Below are 26,064 nucleotides of genomic sequence, written 5' to 3' on the forward strand. Positions count from 1 at the left end.
TATGGTGGCTGGTGTCTCTATATTCATGTTCCGTACAATAGAATCACCAATAACTAGAGCACTTTCATCAGGTTTCTCAGTGGGTGCATCACTGAGTGGGGAGAACCTGTTTAATGTTTTGATCGTAACAGAAGAGCGGTGTTTTGACCCACGACTACGCTGCCTCACCGTCACCCAGTTGCCCTGCTGCAGGGGCTCTGTTTCCGGAACCGAACAATGTATAGGAATCCCTGAGCTAGACACATCCAAAGCCGTATCTAGAGCCCTAACATTCTTACTGTCCTCAATTAAACTTTGGATGCGTGTCTCTAATTCTGAAATCTTTTCTTTCAGCCTATTTCCCTGAATTTATCACATGTGAATCCCTTATCAGCAACAGAGATAGATAAACTGTACATGTGGCAAGAGGTGCAAATAACAATAGCAGGAGAAGCCATTACTCACTGTGCTTGGTGAAATATTCTTTCTGCAGTTGTTTGATGAACTTGTGAAAAACTGGAGCGAGAGAGAGGAGAAGAGAAAAGAAAACAGCGATAGGTTCGAATGATAACGCTAATGACAAGCTAACGAGTGCTAATGCTTTGCAGGTGTACTGCACTCACGGATATAAAATAAACGTAAATAAATATCAGAAATATGGTGTGAATTAAGTTATATTTTACCACTTTAAAAAACAGAGAGTGATAGTAAGATAGAGATTCTAGAGAAAAAATAAAATAAAAACAGCTATACCGAGCTACGATTAGCTACGGAAGGCCAACCGGAAGTAGAGAAAACACTGTCCAACAGCCACAATCAGGATCAATATGAGCCAGGATCAGGATCAATATCACTATCAATATCAATACTTTATCCATCCTCCAGTTGCTAACCTGGAGCAGCACAAGGTTCCCCTTTTAAAGGGCTAATTGTTAAGAGGATGTTTAGTCCATCCAAGTGCACATACACATTTTGCGGGGGAGCAATTGGTGGTTTGGTGTCTTGCTCAAGGGCACCTCAGCTGTGGGTATTGAGCTGAATTCCCACCCCCCCAAAGCAACAGTTACCCCAGCATTAACCTTGTTTATTCTGTGTTTGGCCTCATCAGTGTCCAATCGACACTCGTAATGTTCTGTCAGAGAGCGGTGTGATAATCGGCGGTATGTCAATGATGCCCTTGTTCTTGCACCGACCCCTGTCTGAGATCCACTCGCTTGTGGAGAAACTCAAGTACCGTGATGCTCTAGCTACAAAGAGCTTCCTAATCCACAGCCCACCTGCTAAACCCAACTGCACCGCCTGGTTAGGAGGTGAGCAAAGAAAGGCACGGCCGAGGCTTTGAGACTCCTGTCCTCTGCGTGGGACGAGAAGAGTTTTATAAAGCAGTAGTGACAATGAAGATTTGCTGAAAATGTGCTTACCCTCGGTCCATCTTCTGATTCTACGAATAATGCATGAATAATGTTTTTGTGCCAACGTTTTGAGAACACTATTAAAGAGCGTATAACTTTGAATGACAATAAACACACAATTGCAATGCTAATTGACATAGCTTGCATCATTGCTACATCGGTGGTTCCCACCTCATTCAAAAAATCTGTCATCATCCCTGTACTTATGAACAATAAACCCGCTTGTCTGAATGACTATTGTCCAGTTGCCCTCACATCAATAGTCATGAAGGTCTTTGAGGGACCGGTTAAAAACGCCATCTGCTCCTCCATACCGGATACTTTGGACCCTCTTCAGTTTGCCCATCACCCAAACAGATCCACAGATGATGCCATCTCTCACATCCTGCATTGTTCTCTCACACAAATTGACAGCAATAACAGGAACTACGTAAGGCTGCTATTTATTGACTATAGCTCAGCTTTTAATACTATAGTCCCCTTAAAGCTAGCTTCTAAACTCATGGACCTCTGCCTGAATTCTTCACTCTGCAACTGGATTCTTGATTTCCTCACCGGCAGACCTCAAGTGGTGAAAGTAGGCCAGTACACCTCCAGCTCCATCACCCTGAATATAAGAGCCCCACAGGGCTGTGTCCTGAGTCCCCTGCTCTACTCTCTCTACACACATGACTGCGTGTCTTCCCACAGCTCCACATCTATCATCAAATTTGCTGATGATACTGTGGTTCTGGGCCTCATTCACAACAATAATGAGACCGCATACTTGGATGAGGTAGGGAAATTAACATCATGGTGCCAGGACAACTGTCTCTCTCTGAATTTGAGCAAAACTAAAGAACTGATTGTGGACTTCAGGAAGAGACAGCAGCAGCCCTATACTCCTCTTATGATCAGCGGGACCCCTGTGGAGAGGGTGAGCAGCTTCAAGTACCTTGGTGTAAACATCTCCGAGGACCTGACTTGGACTACACACATTCAAACACAGGTTAATAAATCCAGGCAAAGACTGTACCATCTGCAACAGCTGAGGAAATTCAGGGTCTCACTAGCAATCCTGAAAACTTTCTATTCAGGGGCCATAGAAAGTGTATTGACTCAGTGTATCTCAGTGTGTTATGGGAACAGCTCCAGCCAAGACTGCAAAGCCCTGCAGAGAGTTGTGCGCTTAGCTGAGCGCATCTCCGGGTCTGCTCTCCCCTCTCTGCAGGACATCTACCTCAAACGCTTCAGAAGCAGAGCTGCTAAAATCATCAAAGACTCCATCCACCCCAGTAACCATCTTTTCACTTTGCTGTCATCGGGTAAGCGCTTCCACAGCCTGATGGCAAAAACCGAGAGACTCAGGAGGAGTTTCTTCCCCCAGGCCATCAGGCTCCTAAACTCTAAACCAGCCTCTTAATATCTTCATGTCTACACTTAATGTTCACTTTATCAGTAAGATATTCATCATTCACTACCTCACATGACATACTGACAGTGTCAACCTGTTTGCACATTTGCCTCTTGTACATTCCTGTGTATCTTAATATTTAAGACTACAGTATAATGCACATATGCACATTGTACATCCCTGTGTATCTTAATATTTAAGACTATAGTTTACTTTCATGCACATTATTTTGCGTTCTATATTTAATTCTACAATATACATCTTTTTTATATTTTATTCTTATATTTTTATTGTTTCTTTTATTTCATTCTTACATAGCTATATTTATGTATATTTTCATCTGTGTTGTTTTCTTTAATAATTGCTCTGTCCATGGAGCGGACCTGACTCACATTTCACTGCTGGTTATATATGCTATATGTAATTTTGTATGTGTCGAATAAAAATCTTGAATCTTGAATGAAGGAAAAAATAAATATTACAAAATTGAAGTTTTGCAGCTGGGGTCTTCTGTTGTACTTGTCCATTAAATGTCAACTGATTTTGTCATGTTAACTCATGTTAATTGCTGTTTTTTTTCTTTTTCTTTTTCTTTCTTTTTCTTTTTGCAGTCATGTTTTACTAAAAAAAGTTTGAGGTCTGATCGTAATGAATAAAAGGTTGTCAGGGTTTCAATAAACTTGCTGACAAACTTCTATGGATTCTATGGAATTATTTCCCCCAAGGAATCAAAAAGGTCAATTTGGAGAAAAAAGTCGGCAACGTTGAGATATTAGCGAACTGTGAGATTGATCAGTCGTGACATTAATAGTCAAAATTACCTTTTTTTCTTCTATTTTTTTATATTCTGTGGTGGAAATAAGCTTCCATTTACTTAAAAGCATTTACTGCTAAATATAGTATTTTCCTCATATTTGTAAGAGCACACTTGTCTGCGGGGAGTGGTAAGGACAACGGCACCAAAGAAAAACATCTACTTTTGGCAAGATCCAGTAAACTTGGACTTGAACCATTCTTATTTGTTGTCAATATGACATTGGACTCAAGAAACACCATGTTAACAGAATTTGAGAACCAATTACAATCAGATAAGATAGTAAGATTTTTCAAATTAAGTTTGTGCATTTATGTTCAAAATAGGAAAAATAAGAATTCTATCTTGAGATCCAATGAGAATCACCCAGCTGCAAGCTCCCATTTTTGCAACTCATGAGAACCATGAGTGTTAATGAAGAGGGAGGGACTATCGTTAATTAGCTGAAATCTGTAGAATACAAAAAGACCAATGGGTAGTATTTCCACTTTGTGTTTAGCTGTTGAACAATGGCTGGAAGTTGGTGTTTGCTTCAGATTTTGCTGGTTTGTGCTTTCTGTCATGCTGTTCCAAACTGGAGTAAATCGCTTCAGGATGTTCAGTCTCTGATGACCCAGCAGTTTCAGCTTCAGAAGCCAGTTCAACAACCTAAACCGCAGTTTCCGCTTCAGAAGCCAGTTCAACAACCTAAACCGCAGTTTCCGCTTCAGAAGCCGGTTCAACAACCAACTTACCAGCAGTTTCCGCTTCAGAAGCCAGTTCAACAACCTAAACCGCAGTTTCCGCTTCAGAAGCCAGTTCAACAACCTAAACCGCAGTTTCCGCTTCAGAAGCCGGTTCAACAACCTAAACCGCAGTTTCCGCTTCAGAAGCTGGTTCAACAACCAACTTACCAGCAGTTTCCGCTTCAGAAGCCAGTTCAACAACCTAAACCGCAGTTTCAGCTTCAGAAGCCAGTGGCGCAGGCAGATCCCCTTGATAGATGTGCTGTAGCTGATTCTGAGCAGATCCAATGTGGTCTACCTGGGATCAGTGGTGCTGAGTGTGAGGCTATCAACTGCTGCTTTAACGCACAGCAGTGTTTCTATGGGAGAGCGGGTAAGTGTTCTCAATCTTCTGTTTGTGTTAAACTGATTCTCTGCATTAACCTGCTCTTGTATCTTGTTCTAGTAACTGTCCAGTGTATTAGAGATGGTCAGTTTGTGGTAGTGGTGTCTAGAGACGTTACTCTGCCTCGACTGAGTCTGGATTCGGTTCATCTACTGGGTGGAAACGACCCCCCTTGCGCTCCTGTGGGGTCCACACCTTCCTTTGCTATATACCAGTTCCCTGTGACCGCATGTGGCACGAGCGTGATGGTGAGCAGCTGCTACTGGTTTTAGTCTGCATTGCTTATGATGGACTGGATGCTGACACCGTACCTATTCACAGGAGGACGGCGGATATGTGGTGTATGAAAACCGAATGACCTCATCGTATGAAGTGGGGATTGGACCATATGGTTCCATCACAAGGGACAGTCATTTTGAGTAGGTGATCTATGACTTGGTGTGAACATTAATCCTTGATAAATGTTACAAGCTCGCTGTGTTGTCCAGGTTTCTCTTCCAGTGTAGATACTCTGACACTTCTGTGGAAGCTCTGGTTGTGGAGGTCAACTCTGTTCCTCCACCTCCACCAGTAGCTGCTCCTGGACCTCTCAGGGTGCAGCTCAGACTGGCCAATGGCCAATGTGTCACCAAAGGCTGTGCTGAAGGTAAGGTCTTGTCCTGTGTCTGTCTAAAGCCTTTCAAACTCGAGTCTGGTTAAACCGCAGTGTTCCTCAGGGGATGAGGCCTACACGTCCTACTACAGTGATGCTGATTATCCCATCACAAAAGTCCTGCAAGAGCCTGTGTATGTTGAGGTGCACATTATGGAGAGGACTGACCCCAACATTGTCCTAATGCTGGGACGTTGTTGGACGACTTCAACCCCCAGTCCACTCAGTCTCCCCCAGTGGGACCTTCTGATCGATGGGTGAGTGTACAGCGGATCTTGATCCAGTTAGTCTGCTGCGAGACCCTTTCTAACCTTCTCTTTTGTCTTCAGATGCCCTTACCAGGACGACCGTTATCTGACCACACTGGTTCCAATGACTGGATCGTCTGGTCTTCAGTACCCAACCCACTACAAGCGCTTTGTTGTGAAGATGTTCACATTTGTAGATCCAGCCTCACTGGCTGCTCTGCAGGAAACCGTATGCCCCCCTTTACTTGAACATTTGTTTCTACTTGTGGATTCTGTGACTTGAGCCTCTTTCTTCCCTGTCAGATCTTCATCCACTGCAGTACAGGGGTGTGCCATCCATCATCTGGCTCTTGTGAGCAAAGCTGCACCAGGAAACGTGAGTTCTTGCTTTCTCTTTACAAAAAGGAACTGAGCATTTTAAAAGTGTTCTCCCTTTTAACACTTCTCTTTCAGGAAGAGATACTCCTATCAAGGCTGTCTCTGGGGAGCAGACTGTGGTTTCTAGTGGAGCAGTTACTCTGGTCGTGTAAACCTAGATTTTAATAAACTTTGCAGAACCCCGAGGTATCTTGTCTATTGGAATTGTTCTGCGGAATCTTGAATTAAATGCCCCTCTTGCCAGGTATTTTTTCTTTCTCCAACTATAATTCTTGCCGGGACTGAGACTTCAATCTGTTAGTTTTAGGTTACAAGTCTGACTATTTAACCACTGGGCTAAGACTCAACCACCACAACTTGTGGGCCATATTTAATGTGTCTGTCAGTCATCCTAGTACTATCTGCTTATATGGGGAAAGATTTGATTGCAAGCTGGGCAGTTGTGACCTAAAGTTTTAATATTCCATACCAGTAGGTTAGGGATTGAATGGACCGTGCTCCCTTCCACTTTCAATACACCCATTTGCTCCCCAGGCACCACAGTGACTGGTTGCAAACGGCAATGTGTTCACTGCTTCTAATGTGCCTGCAATAACTTGGAAGTGTTAAAATGGGAGGACAATTTCTAGTATGGGCTGCCATACTTTGCCTTTGCTGTCAGGTCAAAAAGTGTTTTTCTAGAGTCTTTTTGAATAAGCATTTCTTTCCCACTTCACACAAAAGGGATGGCGAGTAAAATGATTCCTTCGCATGTGTAGCTGAGAGGAAAAAATCCTGTTAGAGCCAATCCTTCTGACAAGAAACGAATTACAATACATTTCAATAAATTTGAGGCATTTTTATTTCCTCATGCGTAAAAGGCTAACCTGCACCCTGGGGCATAATATTTTGGGCTATACCAAAGGCAGTGGTGGAAAATATGACTTGGGAGTTAAAAAGAGTGGTGTGCTGAACAACCACGAGTTACTGCATTCCAAAGTACTTGGTTTTATTTGTACCCAAAATGAGATGATGTGAGCATTATGGAGCAGGGTTAACCCTAATACAAACACATGTACTGTAATGTCTGTTTCACAAAGGAGACCCGGGAAATCCCTTACGGACAAATGCATCTGATATTACTACAGCTGAATAACATGCAGACAGAGGTGCTTTGTAACATGAGACAAACACAAAATTGCAATGCTAATTGACATAGCTTGCATCACAGTATAGAATTTTATCAAAAATATTTTCTGTCTCACGGAGTAGACAGAAGCAACAGTTTTCCCAGCATTAACCTTGTTCATTCTGTGTTTGGCCCTCACCAGTGTCCAATCGACACTCGTAAGGTTCTGTCAGAGAGCGGTGTGATAATCGGCGGTATGTCCATGATGCCCGTGTTCCTGCACCGACCCCTGTCTGAGATCCGCTCGCTTGTGGAGAAACTCCAGTACCGTGATGCTCTAGCTACAAAGAGCTTCCTAATCCACAGCCCACCTGCTAAACCCAACTGCACTGCCTGGTTAGGAGGTGAGCAAAGAAAGGCACGGCCGAGGCTTTGAGACTCCGGTCCTCTGCGTGGGACGAGAAGAGTTTTATAAAGCAGTAGTGACAATGAAGATTTGCTGAAAATGTGCTCACCCTCGGTCCATCTACCGATTCTTCGAATAATGTTTTTGTGCCAACGTTTTGAGAACACTATTAAAGAGCGGATAACTTTGAATGACAATAAACACACAATTGCAATGCTAATTGACATAGCTTGCATCATTGCTACATCGGTGGTTCCCGCCTCATTCAAAAAATCTGTCATCCCTGTGCCTAAGAACAATAAACCATCTTGTCTGAATGACTATCGTCCAGTTGCCCTCACATCAATAGTCATGAAGGTCTTTGAGGGACTGGTTGAAAACGTCATTTGCTCCTCCATACCGGATACTTTGGACCCTCTTCAGTTTGCCCATCACCCAAACAGATCCACAGATGATGCCATCTCTCACATCCTGCATTGTTCTCTCACACAAATTGACAGCAATAACAGGAACTACGTAAGGCTGCTATTTATTGACTATAGCTCAGCTTTTAATACTATAGTCCCCTTAAAGCTAGCTTCTAAACTCATGGACCTCTGCCTGAATTCTTCACTCTGCAACTGGATTCTTGATTTCCTCACCGGCAGACCTCAAGTGGTGAAAGTAGGCCAGTACACCTCCAGCTCCATCACCCTGAATATAAGAGCCCCACAGGGCTGTGTCCTGAGTCCCCTGCTCTACTCTCTCTACACACATGACTGCGTGTCTTCCCGCAGCTCCACATCTATCATCAAATTTGCTGATGATACTTTGGTTCTGGGCCTCATTCACAACAATAATGAGACCGCATACTTGGATGAGGTAGGGAAATTAACATCATGGTGCCAGGACAACTGTCTCTCTCTGAATTTGAGCAAAACTAAAGAACTGATTGTGGACTTCAGGAAGAGATAGCAGCAGCCCTATACCCCTCTTATGATCAGCGGGACCCCTGTGGAGAGGGTGAGCAGCTTCAAGTACCTTGGTGTAAACATCTCAGAGGACCTGACTTGGACTACACACATTCAAACACAGGTTAATAAAGCCAGGCAAAGACTGCACCATCTGCAACAGCTGAGGAAATTCAGGGTCTCATTAGCAATCCTGAAAAATTTCTATTCAGGGGCCATAGAAAGTGTATTGACTCAGTGTGTTATGGGAACAGCTCCAGCCAAGACTGCAAAGCCCTGCAGAGAGTTGTGCGCTTAGCTGAGCGCATCTCCGGGTCTGCTCTCCCCTCTCTGCAGGACATTTACCTCAAACGCTTCAGAAGCAGAGCTGCTAAAATCATCAAAGACTCCATCCACCCCAGTAACCATCTTTTCACTTTTGCTGCCGTCGGGTAAGCGCTTCAACAGCCTTGATGGCAAAAACCGAGAGACTCAGGAGGAGTTTCTTCCCCCAGGCCATCAGGCTCCTAAACTCTAAACCAGCCTCTTAATATCTTCATGTCTACACTTAATGTTCACTTTATCAGTAAGATATTCATCATTCACTACCTCACATGACATACTGACAGTGTCAACCTGTTTGCACATTTGCCTCTTGTACATTCCTGTGTATCTTAATATTTAAGACTACAGTATAATGCACATATGCACATTGTACATCCCTGTGTATCATAATATTTAAGACTACAGTTTACTTTCAGGCACATTATTTTGCGTTCTATATTTAATTCTACAATATACATCTTTTTTATATTTTATTCTTATATTTTTGTTTCTTTTATTTCATTCTTACATAGCTATATTTATGTATATTTTCATCTGTGTTGTTTCCTTTAATAATTGCACTGTCCATGGAGCGGACCTGACTCACATGTCACTGCTGGTTATATATGCTATATATAATTTTGTTTGTGTTGAATAAAAATCTTGAATCACGGAAAAAATAAATATTACAAAATTGATGTTTTGCAGCTGGGGTCTTCTATTGTACTTGTCCATTAAGTGTCAACTGATTTCGTCATGTTAACTCAGATTGCTGTTTTTTTTTCTTTTTTTTTCTTTTTTCTTTTTGCAGTCATGTTTTACTAAAAAAAGTTTGAGGTCTGATCGTAATGAATAAAAGGTTGTCAGGGTTTCAATAAACTTGCTGACAAACTTCTATGGATTCTATGGAATTATTTCCCCCAAGGAATCAAAAAGGTCAATTTGAAGAATAAAAGTTGGCAACGTTGAGATATTAGTGAACTGTGAGATAGATCAGTCATGACATAAATAGTCAAAATTACCTTTTTTTCTTCTATTTTTTTATATTCTGTGGTGGAAATAAGCTTCCATATACTTAAAATCCTTTACTGCTTAATATAGTATTTTCCTCATATTTGTAAGAGCACACTTGTCTGCGGGGAGTGGTAAGGACAACGGCACCAAAGAAAAACATCTACGTTTGGCAAGTTCCAGTAAACTTGGACTTGAACCATTCTTATTTGTTGTCAATATGACATTGGACTCAAGAAACACCATGTTAACAGAATTTGAGAACCAATTACAATCAGAGAAGATAGTAAGATTTTTCAAATTAAGTTTGTGCATTTATGTTCAAAACAGGAAAAATAAGAATTCTATCTTGAGATCCAATGAGAATCACCCAGCTGCAAGCTCCCATTTTTGCAACTCATGAGAACCATGAGTGTTAATGAAGAGGGAGGGACTATCGTTAATTAGCTGAAATCTGTAGAATACAAAAAGACCAAAGGGCAGTATTTCCACTTTGTGTTTAGCTGTGGAACAATGTCTGGAAGTTGGTGTTTGCTTCAGATTTTGCTGGTTTGTGCTTTCTGTCATGCTGTTCCAAACTGGAGTAAATCGCTTCAGGATGTGCAGTCTCTGATGACCCAGCAGTTTCAGCTTCAGAAACCAGTTCAACAACCTAAACCGCAGTTTCCGCTTCAGAAGCCAGTTCAACAACCTAAACTGCAGTTTCCGCTTCAGAAGCTGGTTCAACAACCAACTTACCAGCAGTTTCCGCTTCAGAAGCCAGTTCAACAACCTAAACCGCAGTTTCCGCTTCAGAAGCCGGTTCAACAACCAACTTACCAGCAGTTTCCGCTTCAGAAGCCAGTTCAACAACCTAAACCGCAGTTTCCGCTTCAGAAGCCAGTGGCGCAGGCAGATCCCCTTGATAAATGTGCTGTAGCTGATTCTGAGCAGATCCAATGTGGTCTACCTGGGATCAGTGGTGCTGAGTGTGAGGCTATCAACTGCTGCTTTAACGCACAGCAGTGTTTCTATGGGAGGACGGGTAAGTGTTCTCAATCTTCTGTTTGTGTTAAACTGATTCTCTGCATTAACCTGCTCTTGTACCTTGTTCTAGTAACTGTCCAGTGTATTCGAGATGGTCAGTTTGTGGTAGTGGTGTCTAGAGACGTTACTCTGCCTCGACTGAGTCTGGATTCGGTTCATCTACTGGGTGGAAACGACCCCCCTTGCGCTCCTGTGGGGTCCACACCTTCCTTTGCTATATACCAGTTCCCTGTGACCGCATGTGGCACGAGCGTGATGGTGAGCAGCTGCTACTGGTTTTAGTCTGCATTGCTTATGATGGACTGGATGCTGACACCGTACCTATTCACAGGAGGACGGAGGATATGTGGTGTATGAAAACCGAATGACCTCATCGTATGAAGTGGGGATTGGACCATATGGTTCCATCACAAGGGACAGTCATTTTGAGTAGGTGATCTATGACTTGGTGTGAACATTAATCCTTGATAAATGTTACAAGCTCGCTGTGTTGTCCAGGTTTCTCTTCCAGTGTAGATACTCTGACACTTCTGTGGAAGCTCTGGTTGTGGAGGTCAACTCTGTTCCTCCACCTCCACCAGTAGCTGCTCCTGGACCTCTCAGGGTGCAGCTCAGACTGGCCAATGGCCAATGTGTCACCAAAGGCTGTGCTGAAGGTAAGGTCTTGTCCTGTGTCTGTCTAAAGCCTTTCAAACTCGAGTCTGGTTAAACCGCAGTGTTCCTCAGGGGATGAGGCCTACACGTCCTACTACAGTGATGCTGATTATCCCATCACAAAAGTCCTGCGAGAGCCTGTGTATGTTGAGGTGCACATTATGGAGAGGACTGACCCCAACATTGTCCTGATGCTGGGACGTTGTTGGACGACTTCAACCCCCAGTCCACTCAGTCTCCCCCAGTGGGACCTTCTGATCGATGGGTGAGTGTACAGTGGATCTTGATCCAGTTAGTCTGCTGCGAGACCCTTTCTAACCTTCTCTTTTGTCTTCAGATGCCCTTACCAGGACGACCGTTATCTGACCACACCGGTTCCAGTGACTGGATCATCTGGTCTTCAGTTCCCAACCCACTACAAGCGCTTTGTTGTGAAGATGTTCACATTTGTAGATCCAGCCTCACTGGCTGCTCTGCAGGAAACTGTATGCTCCCTGTTACTTGAACATTTGTTTCTACTTGTGGATTCTGTGACTTGAGCCTCTTTCTTCCCTGTCAGATCTTCATCCATTGCAGTACAGAGGTGTGCCATCCATCATCTGGCTCTTGTGAGCAAAGATGCACCAGGAAACGTGAGTTCTTGCTTTCTCTTGACAAGAGGAACGGAGTATTTTATAAGTGTTCTCACTTTTAACACTTCTCTTTCAGGAAGAGATACTCGTATCAAGGCTGTCTCTGGGGAGCAGACTGTGGTTTCTAGTGGAGCAGTTATTCTGGTCATGTAAAACTAGTTTTTAATAAACTTTGCAGAATCTGGTATTAAATGCCCCTCTTAACAGGTTTTTCTTTCTCGCACTATTAAACCAAGGTTCCACAACCTTTTGTAAGGTCATTCATTCTGATTCAAGTCACCTTTATTTTGCGCTTTAAACAAAATACATTGCGTCAAAGCAACTGAACAACATTCATTAGGAAAACAGTGCGTCAATGCAAAATGATAAAGGCAGTTTATCACTGAATTCAGTGTCATCCCTATTCAGTTAAATGGTGTCTGTGCATTTATTTGCAATCAAGTCAACGATATCGCTGTAGATGAAGTGACCACAACTAAGCAAGCCAAAGGCCACAGCGGCAAGGAACCGAAACTCCATCGGTGACAGAATGGAGAAAAAAACCTTGGGAGAAACAAGGGTCAGTTGGGGGGGCCAGTTCTCCTCTGACCAGACGAAACCAGTAGTTCAATTCCAGGCTGCAGCAAAGTCAGATTGTGCAGAAGAATCATCGGTTTCCTGTGGTTTTGTCCTGGTGGTTCTCTGAGACAAGGTCTTTACAGGGGATCTGTATCTGGGGCTCTAGTTGTCCTGGTCTCCGCTGTCTTTCAGGGCAATAGAGGTCCTTTCTAGGTGCTGATCCACCATCTGGTTTGGATATGTACTGGATCCGGGTAACTGCAGTGACCCTCTGATCTGGATACAGACTGGATCTGGTGGCTACGGTGACCTCGGAGTAAGAGAGAAACAGACAAATATTAGCGTAGATGCCATTCTTCTAATGATGTAGCAAGTACATTTGTTATGGGAACTGTTTCAGGTTTACCTAATTAATGCAGCCTAAAAATCCTTTAATGGATTTGGATATTAAAAGCATATTAATATGTTATGTGTAAGCCAGGTAAAAGAAATGGGTCTTTAATCTAGATTTAAACTGCAAGAGTGTGTCTGCCTCCCGAACAATGTTAGGTAGGTTATTCGAGAGTTTAGGCGTCAAATAGGGAAAGGATCTGCCGCCTGCAGTTGATTTTGATATTCTAGGTATTATCAAATTGCCTGAGTTTTGAGAACGTAGAGGATTATAATGTAAAAGGAGCTCATTCAAATACTGAGGTGCTAAACCATTCAGGGCTTTATAAGTAATAAGCAATGTTTTAAAATCTATATGATGTTTGATAGGGAGCCAGTGCAGTGTTGACAGGACCGGGCTAATATGGTCATACTTCCTGGTTCTGGTAAGAACTCTTGCTGCTGCATTTTGGACTAGCTGTATATTGTTTACTAAGCGTGCAGAACAACCACCCAATAAAGCATTACAATAATCTAAACTTGAGGTCGTAAATGCATGGATTAACATTTCTGCATTTGACATTGAGAGCATAGGCCGTAATTTAGATATACTTTTGAGATGGAAAAATGCAGTTTTACAAATGCTAGAAATGTGGCTTTCTAAGGAAAGATTGCGATCAAATAGCACACCTAGGTTCCTAACTGATGACGAAGAATTGACAGAGCAACCATCAAGTCTTAGACAGTGTTCTAGGTTATTACATGCAGAGTTTTTAGGTCCTATAATTAACACCTGTGTTTTTTCAGAATTTAGCAGTAAGAAATAACTTGTCATCCAGTTTTTTATATCGACAATGCATTCCATTAGTTTTTCAAATTGGTGTGTTTCACTCAGAAATATAGAGCTGAGTATCATCAGCATAACAGTGAAAGCTAACACCATGTTTCCTGATGATATCTCCCAAGGGTAACATATAAAGCGTGAAGAGTAGCGGCCCTAGTACTGAGCCTTGAGTTACTCCATACTGCACTTGTGATCGATATGATACATCTTCGTTCACTGCTACGAACTGATGGCGGTCATATATGTACGATTTAAACCATGCTAATGCACTTCCACTGATGCCAACAAAGTGTTCAAGTCTATGCAAAAGAATGTTGTGGTCAATTGTGTCAAACGCAGCACTAAGATCCAATAAAACTAATAGAGAGATACACCCACGATCAGATGATAAGAGCAGATCATTTGTAAGGAGAGCAGTCTCAGTACTATGATACGGTCTAAATCCTGGCTGGAAATCCTTACATATACCATTTTTCTCTAAGAAGGAATATAATTGTGAGGATACTATTAAGTTCCGTATCAGTTACAAATTATCATTACTTACCTATAAGGCCCTAAATGGTCGAGCTCCTGCGTACCTAACTAGCCTTCTACCACGCTACAACCCATCACGCACCCTAAGGTCACAAAACGCTGGACTTTTGGTAGTTCCTAGGATAGCAAAGTCCACTAAAGGAGGTAGAGCTTTTTCACATTTGGCTCCCAAACTCTGGAATAGCCTTCCTGATAATGTTCGGGGTTCAGACACACTCTCTCTGTTTAAATCTAGATTAAAAACGCATCTCTTTCGCCAAGCATTCGAATAATGTATCTCTTAAATTGTGAGTGTAGTTGCATCTGCATTTTTATTCTTTAGCTTGGGTTAAACTAATTTTACGTTGTTGGATCAGCAGCTATGCTAATGATGTCTCTATTTTGTTTCTATGTTTTGCCACGGGATTTACATCCCCGTGGTAACTAGGATTTACACAAGCTCCAGTCTGGATCCAGAACACCTGAGAAGAGATGATGCTGACCCTCAGAGGACCCCAGATGATCCTAACCTTGAATCAACAAACAGAACTAACAATTATTGCTACATGTGTGACTGCATCATATAATTACTATTAATTAATAATATTGATAGTTCATCATCTAGCTGACTACTTCTTGTATTATTATTATTATTTTTATTTTTCTAAAATCCTGTCAAACGTGCACAAACTACTAGCTACTACTAAATAATGTAGAAACATAATTTTCTGTAAAGTTGCTTTGTAACGATTTGTATTGTAAAAAGCGCTATACAAATAAACTTGAATTGAATTGATACCACCTTTTCTAGTATCTTGGACAGAAAAGGGAGATTCGAAATTGGTCTATAATTAACTAGTTCTTTGGGGTCAAGTTGTGGTTTTTTGATGAGAGGCTTAATAACAGTCAGTTTGAAGGTTTTGGGGACATATCCTAATGACAATGAGGAATTAATAATAGTCAGAAGAGGATCTATGACTTCTGGAAGCACCTCTTTTAGGAGCTTAGATGGTATAGGGTCTAACATACATGTTGTTGGTTTAGATGATTTAACAAGTTTATACAATTCTTCCTCTCCTATAGTAGAGAATGAGTTGAACTGTTCCTCACGGGGATCTATAGTGCACTGTCTGATGTGATACTGTAGCTGACGGGTGAATGGTTGCACTTTTATCTCTAATAGTTTACATTTTAGAAGTAAAGTAGTTCATAAAGTTATTACTGCTGTGGTGTTGGGAAAAGTCAACACTTTTTGAGGCTTTATTTTTCGTTAGTTTAGCCACTGTATTGAATAAATACCTGGGGTTATGTTTGTTTTCTTCTAAAAGAGAAAAGTAATCGGATCTAGCAGTTTTGAATGCCTTTCTGTAGGATAGGTTACTTTCCCGCCAAGCAATACGAAATACCTCTAGTTTGGTTTTCCTCCAGCTGCGCTCCATTTTTCGGGCTGCTCTCTTTAGGGTGCGAGTATGCTCATTATACCATGGTGTCAAACTGTTTTCCTTAACCTTCCTTAAGCGTAAAGGAGCAACTTTATTTAAAGTGCTAGAAAAGAGAGAGTCCATAGTTTCTGTTACATCATCAAGTTGTTCTGAGGTTTTGGATATGCTAAGGAATTTGGGTACATCAGGAAGATAACTTAAAAAGCAGTCTTTTGTGGTAGAAGTGATGGTTCTTCCATACTTGTAACAAGAAGTAGAATTTACAATTTTGGATATATGAAGTTTGCACAGAACTAAATAATGATCTGAGATATCATCACTTGGCTGAATAATTTCAACACCATCAACATCAATTCCATGTGACAGTATTAAATCTAGAGTATGATTTCGACAATGAGTAAGTCCTGAAACGTGTTGTCTAACACCAATAGAGTTCAGAATGTCTATAAATGCTGATCCCAATGCATCGTTTTCATTATCAACATGGATATTAAAATCACCAACTATTAAAACTTTATCTGCAGCCAGAACTAACTCGGATGTAAAATCACCAAACTCTTTAATAAAGTCTGTATGGTGCCCTGGTGGCCTGTATACAGTAGCCAGTACAAACATAACAGAGGATTTATCATTAACATTTGTTTCTCTGGATAATGTTATTTGAAGCACCATTACTTCAAACGAGTTATACTTGAAGCCTGCCCTCTGAGAAATCCTGAAAACGTTGTTATAAATTGAAGCAACACCTCCACCTTTGCCTTTTAGACGCGGCTCATGTTTATAACAGTAATCTTGGGGGGTGGACTCATTTAAAATAATGTAATCATCAGGTTCTATATTATGATCAGTGATCATATTATTTACAAAAAGTGTTTTCGTAGAAAGGGATCTGATATTCAATAAGCCAAGCTTTATCATTTGTTTATCCATATTGCTTCTGTTTTTTATTTGTTGAACCCCAATTAAATTGTTAATCTTAACTTGGTTTGGACGTTTTTTGTATTTTCTAGTTCGGGGATCAGACACAGTCTCTATAGTGTGATATCTAAGTGAAAAAGTCTCTATGTGCTGAGAATTAACTGACCTCTGTGACGGGAGGCAGCTAGCAGACAGTCGGTTTAGCCAGTCTGTCTGCTTCCTGACCTGGGCTCCAGTTAGTCAAGTATAAACACTAGGGGTGTAACAGTACGCAAAAATCATGGTTCGGTACGTACCTCGGTTTTAAAGTCACGTTTCGGTTCATTTTCGGTACAGTAAGGGAAAGAAATGCAAACATTAAACTGCAGGTTGTTTATTACTATAAACTTTTTTTTTTAACAATTTGTTTACACTTTTTTAAATACTTTTTAATAAAATATATATAAAATAAAAAAAGAATAAGAAATAAAATACTGCTGCAAAGTTCTCCACTAAATAAAATACTCTCATTCTCAAACCAATATCATATAAAAAAAATATAATGAAAAATATAAATAAATAACTATGATTACAGTGCAGCATTACCAATCCTAGCTTGTAGGCCTGCTCATATTTAAAATATATATATATAACTTTTCCAAAGTGTAAAGTGCAGCATGAACAGTTTCAGTTTTGAGACCTGCTCAGATTTCGTTATTGCGTTGGACCGATCGGAATTAAGAGCAAAGGTCTGTTTAAATGCCGACGGGAGCTGCGTTTGAATTACAATCGTTTTTTTCCTAGTTGTAGTGATGTTCACACTCGTGTGATGTCTTTTGAAAACCATAGGCCGGTGACACACTGGCATATTGCACCTGTCAAACACCGTCAATTCTGTTGACGGTGTCCTTTATCAGTAGGCTTTATATTTATGCTCAACATGAAGTATAGATATTGTTGTAGTGAAGACAAGATCCTGGTCTGTCGGCGCCTCGGCGGTCTCCCTCTTTGTCACCTATAGTAGCAGCAGCGCGTCAGCGCCGCGTAAGGCACCATTCTGGTGTGTAAAGACAAAGAAAATGCGAAGCAGGTGTCACGCAACTGACACGCAGCGCCACGCTCATGCCACGCAGCCAGTGTGTCACCGGCCTTATGCTGTGTTCACACCAAACGTGAATAGAGCGTCAAATTCGCGTCTACCGATTCTAGTTTGCAGCTTGACCATTTTGAGATCATTTGCTTTATTCGCGCGAGTAATTCGCTTCATTCGCGCGTGAAATTAACTTCACAACAGACGCGAATTCGCGTCATGGGGGGGCTTCTGCCAGCTGAGTTCACGCAGCATTTTCAACCGCCATTTTTATTCGGATAATTTTTTTATTTGGATAATTTAAATATAACTGTTATTGTGTCATGAAATGTAGTTTTAAAAGTATTTCAGGCGAGAATGTAGCTGTTTTAAACTCAAATATGCGGTTTATTTATAATGACAGCGTCTATTTAAAAAATGTGTTTCGCCTATCTCGGAGATGAGCTCCATGCGATCAGCGGCAGCTCCGTCATCATGTATCCGCCGAGAGCAGCCTCACCTCGGCTAGATCTTCTGACATTTGCCACTGGCTCTGATGTCTCTTTAGTGGTTCAAGATAAAATATAATTCGTTTGGGGTAAAATGAAACGTTTCTTATCTTTGGCCTTTATTCAATTTATCTATTAATATGTTTATATATATATATATATATAGGTCCTTTTTATTCCTGTCTCTATAGAAATATGAATTTTTGTCATATAGCTCCGGTTGACTGCTCACTGACAACATCAGTCGTTCGTCCTTGTTGAATGAGTGGAGAAGGGTATTCCTGCACAACCGGAGGCTGCAGGAACATACTGTTGAATGAGTGACTTCTAGCAGGCTCCTGATTGGTTAACACGGCGCGAATTGACGCCAAAGTTCAAATTTTTCAACTCGCTCTATTCGCGCGTCAATTCGCGTCATTCGCGCGAACCAGACGCGCGAATGAGGCGAATTCGCGTCTTCCGCGCCGCGCTTAACGCCCCATTCGCGCCGCGAGACCTCCAGACGCGCGTAAACGCGCCTTTGCATTGACTTAACATTGAAATCATTCGCGCCAGGCGCTCTATTCGCGTTTGGTGTGAACACAGCATTAGAATCAGCTGCAGGGCGGGATTTGCGCTGAACGCGGAGACTTCCGCCACTTAATATGTTCGTTTGGAAACACAAAAATGGATATGTTCCGCAAACAAAATATTGCATTCGGTCATTCGGTACACACGTGCACCGTACCGAAATCCCTGTACCGAAACGGTCCGGTACGAATACACGTACCGTTACACCCCTAATAAACACTAAGACTATTTGCCAAATTTCTAGAGTGAAGAGTGGCGCCACCCCAGGAGGGATGAAGACCATCTCTTTTCAACAGGTCAGGTCTGCCCCAAAAGCTCATCCAATTGTCTATGAAACCTATGTTATTCTGTGGGCACCACTTAGACATCCAGCCATTGAGTGATGACAATCTGCTATGCATCTCATCACCACGGTAAGCAGGGAGGGGACCAGAGCATATTACAGTGTCTGACATCGTGCTTGCAAGTTCACACACCTCTTTAATGTTATTTTTAGTGATCTCCGACTGGCGAAGTCGAACATCATTAGCGCCGACATAATTAACAATCTTACTGTATTTATGTTTAGCATTAGCCAGCACTTTTAAATTTGCCAAGATGTCAGGCGCTCTGGCTCCCGGTTAACATTTGACTATGGTGGCTGGTGTCTCTATATTCACGTTCCGTATAATAGAATCACCAATAACTAGAGCACTTTCATCAGGTTTCTCAGTGGGTGCATCACTGAGTGGGGAGAACCTGTTTAATGTTTTGATCGGAACAGAAGAGCGGTGTTTTGACCCACGACTACGCTGCCTCACCGTCACCCAGTTGCCCTGCTGCAGGGGCTCTGTTTCCGGAACCGAACAATGTATAGGAATCCCTGAGCTAGACGCATCCAAAGCCGTATCTAGAGCCCTAACATTCTTACTGTCCTCAATTAAAGTTTGGATGCGTGTCTCTAATTCTGAAATCTTCTCTGTCAGCCTAACTATTTCCCTGCATTTATCATATGTGAATCCCTTATCAGCGACAGAGATAGATAAACTGTACATGTGGCAAGAGGTGCAAATAACAATAACAGGAGAAGCCATTACCCACCGTGCTTGATTAAATATTCTTTCTGCAGTTGTTTGATGAACTTGTGAAAAACTGGAGCGAGAGAGAGGAAAGGAGAAAAGAAAACAGCGATAGGTTCGAATGAAAACGCTAATGACAAGCTAACGAGTGCTAATGCTTTGCAGGTGTACTGCACTCACGATATAAAATAAAAGTGAACGATCAAAGTTAATCTGATAAGATTGATCGATAATATCAGAAATATGGTGTGAATTAAGTTATATTTTACCACTTTAAAAAACAGAGAGTGGTAGAAAGATAGAGATTCTAGAGAAAATATAAAATAAAAACAGCTACACCGAGCTACGATTAGCTACAGAAGGCCAACAGGAAGTAGAGAAAACACTGTCCAACAGCCAGGATCAGGATCAATATGAGCCAGGATCAGGATCAATATCAATACTTTATCCATCCTCCAGTTGCTAACCTGGAGCAGCACAAGGTTCCCCCTTTTAAAGGGCTAATTGTTAAGAGGATGTTTAGTCCATCCAAGTGCACATACACATTTTGCGGGGGAGCAATTGGTGGTTTGGTGTCTTGCTCAAGGGCACCTCAGCTGTGGGTATTGAGCTGAAGTTGACTGAGACTTGAATCTGTTAGTTTTAGGTTACAAGTCTGACTATTTAACCATTGGGCTAAGACTCAACCACCACAACTTGTGGGTCATATTCAATGCGTCTGTCAGTCATCCTAGTACTATCTGCTTATATGGGGAAAGATTTGATTGCAAGCTGGGCAGTTGTGACCTAAAGTTTTAATATTCCATACCAGTAGGGAATGTAGGTTAGGGATTGAATGGACCGTGCTTCCTTCCACTTTCAATACACCCAGTTGCTCCCCGGGCACCACAGTGACTGGTTGCAAACGGCACTGTGTGTTCACTGCTTATGTGCCTGCAATAACTTGGAAGTGTTAAAATTGGAAGACAATTTCTAGTATGGGTTGCCATACTTTGCCTTTGCTGTCCGGTCAAAAAGTGTTTGTTTCTAGAGTCTTTTTGAAAATCATTTCTTTCCCACTTCACACACAAGTGATGGCAAGAAAAATGATTCCTTCGCATGTGTAGCTGAGAGGAAAAAATCCTGTTAGAGCCAATCCTTCTGACAAGAAACGAATTGCAATACATTTCAATAAATTTGAGGCATTTTTATTTCCTCATGCGTAAAAGGCTAACCTGCACCCTGGGGCATAATATTTTGGGCTATACCAAAGGCAGTGGTGGAAAATATGACTCGAGAGTAAAAAAAAAAAACAGTGGTTTGCTGAACAACCACGAGTTACTGCATTCCAAAGTACTTTGTTTTATTTGTACCCAAAATGAGATGATGTGAGCATTATGGAGCAGGGTTAACCCTAATCCAAACACTCATGTACTGTAATGTCTGTTTCACAAAGGAGACCCGGGAAATCCCTTATGGAAAAATGCATCTGATATCACTACAGCTGAATAACATGCAGACAGAGATGCTTTGTAACATGAGACAACAAACACACAATTGCAATGCTAATTGACATAGCTTGCATCACAGTATAGAATTTTATCAAAAATATTTTCTGTCTCACTGAGTAGACAGAAGCAACAGTTTTCCCATCCTTGTTCATTCTGTGTTTGGCCCTCATCAGTGTCCAATCGACACTCGTAAGGTTCTGTCAGAGAGCGGTGTGATAATCGGCAGCATGTCCATGATGCCCGTGTTCCTGCACCGACCCCTGTCTGAGATCCGCTCGCTTGTGGAGAAACTCAAGTACCGTGATGCTCTAGCTACAAAGAGCTTCCTAATCCACAGCCCACCTGCTAAACCCAACTGCACTGCCTGGTTAGGAGGTGAGCAAAGAAAGGCACGGCCGAGGCTTTGAGACTCCGGTCCTCTGCGTGGGACGAGAAGAGTTTTATAAAGCAGTAGTGACAATGAAGATTTGCTGAAAATGTGCTCACCCTCGGTCCATCTACCGATTCTATGAAAAATGCATGAATAATGTTTTTGTGCCAACGTTTTGAGAACACTATTAAAGAGCGGATAACTTTGAATGACAATAAACACACAATTGCAATGCTAATTGACATAGCTTGCATCATTGCTACATCGGTGGTTCCCACCTCATTCAAAAAATCTGTCATCATCCCTGTGCTTATGAACAATAAACCCTCTTGTCTGAATGACTATTGTCCAGTTGCCCTCACATCAATAGTCATGAAGGTCTTTGAGGGACTGGTTAAAAACATCATTTGCTCCTCCATACCGGATACTTTGGACCCTCTTCAGTTTGCCCATCGCCCAAACAGATCCACAGATGATGCCATCTCTCACATCCTGCATTGTTCTCTCACACAAATTGACAGCAATAACAGGAACTACGTAAGGCTGCTATTTATTGACTATAGCTCAGCTTTTAATACTATAGTCCCCTTAAAGCTAGCTTCTAAACTCATGGACCTCTGCCTGAATTCTTCACTCTGCAACTGGATTCTTGATTTCCTCACCGGCAGACCTCAAGTGGTGAAAGTAGGCCAGTACACCTCCAGCTCCATCACCCTGAATATAAGAGCCCCACAGGGCTGTGTCCTGAGTCCCCTGCTCTACTCTCTCTACACACATGACTGTGTGTCTTCCCGCAGCTCCACATCTATCATCAAATTTGCTGATGATACTTTGGTTCTGGGCCTCATTCACAACAATAATGAGACCGCATACTTGGATGAGGTAGGGAAATTAACATCATGGTGCCAGGATAACTGTCTCTCTCTGAATTTGAGCAAACCTAAAGAACTGATTGTGGACATCAGGAAGAGACAGCAGCAGCCTATACTCGGCAGCCTATACTTTTATGATCAGCGGGACCCCTGTGGAGAGGGTGAGCAGCTTCAAGTACCTTGGTGTAAACATCTCCGAGGACCTGACTTGGACTACACACCTTCAAACACAGGTTAATAAAGCCAGGCAAAGACTGCACCATCTGCAACAGCTGAGGAAATTCAGGGTCTCACTAGCAATCCTGAAAACTTTCTATTCAGGGGCCATAGAAAGTGTATTGACTCAGTGCATCTCAGTGTGTTATGGGAACAGCTCCAGCCAAGACTGCAAAGCCCTGCAGAGAGTTGTGTGCTTAGCTGAGCGCATCTCCGGGTCTGCTCTCCCCTCTCTGCAGGACATCTACCTCAAACGCTTCAGAAGCAGAGCTGCTAAAATCATCAAAGACTCCATCCACCCCAGTAACCATCTTTTCACTTTGCTGCCGTCGGGTAAGCGCTTCCGCAGCCTGATGGCAAAAACCGAGAGACTCAGGAGGAGTTTCTTCCCCCAGGCCATCAGGCTCCTAAACTCTAAACCAGCCTCTTAATATCTTCATGTCAAAATTACCTTTTTTCTTCTCTTTTTTTATATTCTGTGGTGGAAATAAGCTTCCATATACTTAAAATCCTTTACTGCTTAATATAGTATTTTCCTCATATTTGTAAGAGCACACTTGTCTGCGGGGAGTGGTAAGGACAACGGCACCAAAGAAAAACATCTACTTTTGGCAAGTTCCAGTAAACTTGGACTTGAACCATTCTTATTAGTAGTCAATATGACATTGGACTCAAGAAACACCATGTTAACAGAATTTGAGAACCAATTACAATCAGAGAAGATAGTAAGATTTTTCAAATTAAGTTTGTGCATTTATGTTCAAAATAGTAAAAATAAGAATTCTATCTTGAGATCCAATGAGAATCACCCAGCTGCAAGCTCCCATTTTTGCAACTCATGAGAACCATGAGTGTTAATGAAGAGGGAGGGACTATCGTTAATTAGCTGAAATCTGTAGAATACAAAAAGACCAAAGGGCAGTATTTTCACTTTGTGTTTAGCTGTTGAACAATGGCTGGAAGTTGGTGTTTGCTTCAGATTTTGCTGGTTTGTGCTTTCTGTCATGCTGTTCCAAACTGGAGTAAATCACTTCAGGATGTGCAGTCCCTGATGACCCAGCAGTTTCAGCTTCAGAAGCCAGTTCAACAACCTAAACCGCAGTTTCCGCTTCAGAAGCCAGTTCAACAACCTAAACTGCAGTTTCCGCTTCAGAAGCCGGTTCAACAACCAACTTACCAGCAGTTTCCGCTTCAGAAGCCAGTTCAACAAACTAAACCGCAGTTTCCGCTTCAGAAGCCGCTTCAACAACCAATTTACCAGCAGTTTCCGCTTCAGAAGCCAGTTCAACAACCTAAACCGCAGTTTCCGTTTCAGAAGCCGGTTCAACAACCTAAACCGCAGTTTCCGTTTCAGAAGCCGGTTCAACAACCTAAACCGCAGTTTCCGCTTCAGAAGCCGGTTCAACAACCAACTTACCAGCAGTTTCCGCTTCAGAAGCCAGTTCAACAACCTAAACCGCAGTTTCCGCTTCAGAAGCCAGTGGCGCAGGCAGATCCCCTTGATAAATGTGCTGTAGCTGATTCTGAGCAGATCCAATGTGGTCTACCTGGGATCAGTGGTGCTGAGTGTGAGGCTATCAACTGCTGCTTTAACGCACAGCAGTGTTTCTATGGGAGGACGGGTAAGTGTTCTCAATCTTCTGTTTGTGTTAAACTGATTCTCCGCATTAACCTGCTCTTGTATCTTGTTCTAGTAACTGTCCAGTGTATTAGAGATGGTCAGTTTGTGGTAGTGGTGTCTAGAGACGTTACTCTGCCTCGACTGAGTCTGGATTCGGTTCATCTACTGGGTGGAAACGACCCCCCTTGCGCTCCTGTGGGGTCCACACCTTCCTTTGCTATATACCAGTTCCCTGTGACCGCATGTGGCACGAGCGTGATGGTGAGCAGCTGCTACTGGTTTTAGTCTGCATTGCTTATGATGGACTGGATGCTGACACCGTACCTATTCACAGGAGGACGGCGGATATGTGGTGTATGAAAACCGAATGACCTCATCGTATGAAGTGGGGATTGGACCATATGGTTCCATCACAAGGGACAGTCATTTTGAGTAGGTGATCTATGACTTGGTGTGAACATTAATCCTTGATAAATGTTACAAGCTCGCTGTGTTGTCCAGGTTTCTCTTCGAGTGTAGATACTCAGACACTTCTGTGGAAGCTCTGGTTGTGGAGGTCAACTCTGTTCCTCCACCTCCACCAGTAGCTGCTCCTGGACCTCTCAGGGTGCAGCTCAGACTGGCCAATGGCCAATGTGTCACCAAAGGCTGTGCTGAAGGTAAGGTCTTGTCCTGTGTCTGTCTAAAGCCTTTCAAACTTGAGTCTGGTTAAACCGCAGTGTTCCTCAGGGGATGAGGCCTACACGTCCTACTACAGTGATGCTGATTATCCCATCACAAAAGTCCTGCGAGAGCCTGTGTATGTTGAGGTGCACATTATGGAGAGGACTGACCCCAACATTGTCCTAATGCTGGGACGTTGTTGGACGACTTCAACCCCCAGTCCACTCAGTCTCCCCCAGTGGGACCTTCTGATCGATGGGTGAGTGTACAGCGGATCTTGATCCAGTTAGTCTGCTGCGAGACCCTTTCTAACCTTCTCTTTTGTCTTCAGATGCCCTTACCAGGACGACCGTTATCTGACCACACTGGTTCCAGTGACTGGATCGTCTGGTCTTCAGTACCCAACCCACTACAAGCGCTTTGTTGTGAAGATGTTCACATTTGTAGATCCAGCCTCACTGGCTGCTCTGCAGGAAACCGTATGCCCCCCTTTACTTGAACATTTGTTTCTACTTGTGGATTCTGTGACTTGAGCCTCTTTCTTCCCTGTCAGATCTTCATCCACTGCAGTACAGGGGTGTGCCATCCATCATCTGGCTCTTGTGAGCAAAGTTGCACCAGGAAACGTGAGTTCTTGCTTTCTCTTGACAAGAGGAACTGAGCATTTTATAAGTGTTCTCACTTTTAACACTTCTCTTTCAGGAAGAGATACTCCTATCAAGGCTGTCTCTGGGGAGCAGACTGTGGTTTCTAGTGGAGCAGTTTCTCTGGTCGTGTAAATCTAGTTTTTAATAAACTTTGCAGAACCCCGAGGTATCTTGTCTATTGGAATTGTTCTGCAGAATCTTGAATTAAATGCCCCTCTTGCCAGGTATTTTTTCTTTCTCAAACTATTAAACCAAGGTTCTACAACCTTTTGTAAGGTCA

At 42.4% G+C, this 26,064-nt stretch overlaps 1 long non-coding RNA gene and 1 pseudogene across 4 annotated transcripts in view; one reads left to right on the forward strand and one right to left on the reverse strand.

Moving 5' to 3' along the window:
* Positions 1-4,074: 4,074 nt before the first annotated feature.
* Positions 4,075-26,064, forward strand: part of LOC132106361 (zona pellucida sperm-binding protein 1-like) — a 45,430-nt pseudogene continuing 23,440 nt past the window's right edge.
* Positions 4,087-26,064, reverse strand: part of LOC132106363 (uncharacterized) — a 43,791-nt gene continuing 21,813 nt past the window's right edge. Inside the window, exons 3-10 of one of the 4 annotated variants that reach the window (XR_009424134.1) lie at positions 24,104-24,223; positions 24,023-24,064; positions 23,945-23,983; positions 10,534-10,617; positions 10,414-10,455; positions 4,403-4,525; positions 4,283-4,366; positions 4,087-4,246 (exon numbers count right to left, since the gene is read on the reverse strand). This is a non-coding gene — a long non-coding RNA (uncharacterized LOC132106363). Of the gene's footprint in view, positions 4,247-4,282; positions 4,367-4,402; positions 4,526-10,413; positions 10,618-23,944; positions 23,984-24,022; positions 24,065-24,103; positions 24,305-26,064 lie in introns of all 4 variants that reach the window. The other 3 variants (XR_009424133.1, XR_009424135.1, XR_009424136.1) reach the window with 3 other exon arrangements.

This window comes from Carassius carassius, chromosome 27 (assembly GCF_963082965.1).
Source record: "Carassius carassius chromosome 27, fCarCar2.1, whole genome shotgun sequence".
Taxonomy (NCBI): Eukaryota; Metazoa; Chordata; class Actinopteri; order Cypriniformes; family Cyprinidae; genus Carassius; species Carassius carassius.